This window comes from Sinocyclocheilus grahami, unplaced genomic scaffold, assembly GCF_001515645.1.
Source record: "Sinocyclocheilus grahami isolate Dianchi unplaced genomic scaffold, SAMN03320097.WGS_v1.1 scaffold247.1, whole genome shotgun sequence".
NCBI classification, from domain to species: domain Eukaryota; kingdom Metazoa; phylum Chordata; class Actinopteri; order Cypriniformes; family Cyprinidae; genus Sinocyclocheilus; species Sinocyclocheilus grahami.
Window position 1 is genome coordinate 718,519 of NW_015505426.1, and position 4,050 is coordinate 722,568.

The following is a 4,050-nucleotide window of genomic DNA, read 5'->3' on the forward strand; positions in this document are numbered from 1 at the left end:
CATATGAATTTGCTGACTTGGTAAATTGTATGAATTATTATTACTACTTCGACATGACACTTTTCTGGGGGTTCTTCCTGATGGGGCCATAGGGTATGTAAACCAAAGTTTAAGAAACATCAATTGTTTTGAAAAATGTCTCTGCAGTAAAGTTCAGACCAACACAGACGTACCATTGGAATTGTTTTCCTTTGCAGGTTTTGGTCTTCATAAATGCACAAGATGGTCAAATTCAAACCCCATAACAGGCCTTCCTTTGGACTTATACATATACATGTCGAGACTGTGTGTTAAAAATGAACTGTGACAAAAATATTTGATTAACACATAATATAAGGATGCGTTCATTAAAGCAAATCAGTTATAACTAAATGTCTTCAACATTACCTGTGAAGGGTTGAACCTTTGAAGGACTTGTTTCTTGACAGCTTCTTCAAGATCAGCATTGGGAGCGTCGAGTTGAAGTTCCCTGTTAATTCTAGCAGAGCGAGAGAGAGAGAGAAAGAGAAAGATAGAGAGAGACTTTTACAAGAGACAGCCTATTTAAAGAGCTGCTGGATTACAGGTTGTTGTGGACTATGTGATCTGACATAACTGCAAGACTGAAAAAAATATTGAATTAAAATTGCTTCACAAAAAGGTATTAAAGGCGTGGCAAGCATTGTGGTTACTGTGCTTTACAAATAGTATACAGTAAAAACACAGTTACTGTGGTAAAACCATGGTAAGTGTTGTTGTTATTGTGCATTAGTAACTACAAATACCACAGTAAAACTACGGTTACTGTAGTAAACACATAGTAAATGTTGTGGTTATTGTGCTTTAGTAACTACAAATACCACAGTAAAACTACGGTTACTGTGGTAAACCCATAGTAAATGTTGTGGTTATTATGCTTTAGTAACTACAAATACCACAGTAAAACTACAGTAGCACTTAGCTTAGGCTAATGTCAATGGTAGGCTAGCAGCTGTGCTAACTGAGCAGCCCAATGTTCCATAATTTGAACGCATATGCTGCCATTTTAACACATGACCCCATGTAACGTGACGCAGAAACACTGAAATAATTAAAATAATACCGTTAACCACGTGATCTCATTACAAAAAAAAGATTGTTGCCTTTACCTGTTTGAAGGTGTACGCGCATCAGGTGAACTGGACGAACTGAGCCTCGCTGATGATGTCACTGTCGCTGAAGATGACGCGTGGTATTTGTACGCATCTGCTCTCCACCGAAGTTAATGTGGAGGATTGGCATATCATATGCACGCAAAATTGGCATTTGGCCTATGCATTACACGCAATTAGAAAGTGTAAAGTCATGTTATTTATATGCAGATCGATGAGAACGGGTTGATATACAGCACAGTAACAATTTTATAGATAAAATAAAATGTACACAAACCTGTATTTTACCGAAGAATGCATCAATTCGATGGCACTTAGAACTGCTCTCTCGTGAAGGGAAGACGCAAAATCCCCGCGATAAATAACCCTGGATCTGAGTAACATTAAAACTACCCAAACATTGGGTTGTTATGTCTGACCCAGGAGCTGCAAAACAACCCAAACACTGGGTTGTTACATTGACCCAGGAGCTGGGTAACACAAAAACTACCCAAACACTGAAAAAATTAACCAAAAAAAAAAAGGGTTTAAAAGGCTCAACCCAGCATTTGGGTTAAAAAAATAACCCAGGATTTTTTAGAGTGTTGATTTAACAAATCATTAGATTAAAAAATAATCACAGACCCCTCACCCAATTAACATACTGGGTGCCAGCATGTCTGGGAACGACCCCCAGGCCCCTGGTTACCATGGCAACCAGGACCCCTCAGCCAGATCAGATAAACTTTTACGACCTAAAAGTATGTAGAGAGAATATTCCTCCTACTCAGTTCTCTCTGATACAGACACATACTGCTATAGGAAATGACTTCTTACATTAATTCATAGGAAAACCTTTCTTTGAATGAACACACATATACTTCAGCTCATTGTGTATGTTGTTACTGTTCTTGTATATTGTCTTTTATATTATATACTGTTTTATGCATGCTTATGATAGAACCACTCGTTCATGTAATCTTACCATGTTTAATAACTATGACTTTGTCTTCTGATGATCTAAATGAGAGTGTATATTATATGTTGGTACATAGGTAATATATTAGTGTTCTAAGAATCTTTATTAATTTTGCATCAACACCCAAACGAGTTCCACATGCAAGGCTTCGGCCTTGTCTTTACATTACCCAACGATCCTTGGATCTCAGCTGATGTATCTCTTAGCTCTTCATCATCTTCATCTGGGAGAATACTCTCCCGACCACCACAGAGTCCGAATAACATCTTTTTGGAGTTCATCACTCTTCAAACCCGGAAGAAGGTGACCACGACTCCTACACCACCGAACCTCCAAACCATCAAGGCTTTCATCCGAAACTGCATCCGGACGCTCGTTCCAGGCCAAGGCAATGCAAGTATCGTACATTTAACTAAACGAAACAGAGGTTTAGGATAAGCTGTAGACCCCGTTTTAAAACGGCGCTGATGGACTTCCGGCATGCAGTTGAGTGAGTGAGGCACGTCCGGGAGCTGCTCCGTAAATTTTATTTCTTCTCAATAGTCAACGGGAACATTAAGTATTCTTAATACTTTAGACGACGTCTACAAAGCTAGAGAACATTCGAATGCTTGCTGGAGCCTGTTATTTTCGTTGCTATGCCTATATCTAAACGTGCTTCTCCTGCTCACCAGAAAATGGCAAAGCCGGTAACATGGCCACGGCTACTTCGGAGTTAACGCCAGCTCTTTTAAAAGAGATGCTTACCACAACAATTCGTGAGGAAATCGCGTCGCTAAGGACTGAGTTTCTCGCTGAAATACGTGCCTCTACAGCTGCCCTTCAAGCCACTATTTCCAGTCATGGCTCCAAAATTAAAGACATTGCAGCTTCGATGAACAGCGTGGATGAAAGGCTCGACATTTTAGAGCGCAAATGCCAGTCCCTGGAATGAGGAGTTAAAGAGTAAGGCGGATGATCTGGAAAACCGCTCGCGTCGGAACAATCTTCGTATATTAGGTATCCCCGAGAATGTTGAAACGTCCAAACCCTCTCAGTTCATGGCATCGTTCTTCGCAGAACTTTTCGGGGATAAACTACCTCAGACGCCGGAGATTGAGTGCGCACATCGGTCCCTCGCACCTAAACCGCGATTCGGCGCACCACCGAGAACATTATTGTACGCTTTCTTCGCTTCCAGACCAGGGAAGAAATTTTACGGTTGTCAAGCGAGCATGGAGAGTTGCGCTACAAGGAATCCAAGATCTTGATCTTTCCTGATTTTTCCGCGGAACTCAAGAAACGACGGGATCGATTTAAATCAGTCAAGGCAGAATTACATGGTCAAATTCAGGATGCTGTATCCCTGCAGACTTCTCCTTTCATTCAACGGTGAATCGCACAGCTTTGACAGCCCCGATGCTGTGTCTACATTCCTTGACACCGTGGTTAAACCTAAACAGTCAAGCGAAGTATTTTTGGACAATGTTCCACTCGGGGCAGTAGCCCTATTTGAGCCGGGTCTGTTCCCTGATTGGTCATGGCATTGAAGTACTGCGTTGTATCAGACTCTATGGACTTTTTGCATTATAAACATGTACAGACCATGCAACTTTTATCACTATTATTTTAATATGCGGTCTGTGAACCATTTGTTCCCCTTTTTCTTTATATATTTACAATCTGCTGCGGAGCTCTCTCTGAAAGTTCAGCGGAGAGAAGGTTTTAGCTGTGTTGTGGGTAATGTTTGTACTACTTACAGTACATTTCTTTTTTTTCTCTTACACTCCATCTCAGAATCTTAAATATGTCAAGGCAGAAGAAAGCCACATTCATGTTTTTATCATGTATATTCTTTTTGCTGTTGTTATAACCAATGAACACTAGGTTAGGCAAGGCTCAGTCTGGGGGTTCATGTGTAAATTTTACCAGTTGGAATGTCAAAGGTTTAAACAAGAGACCCACTTAAAAAACCCAGATCAT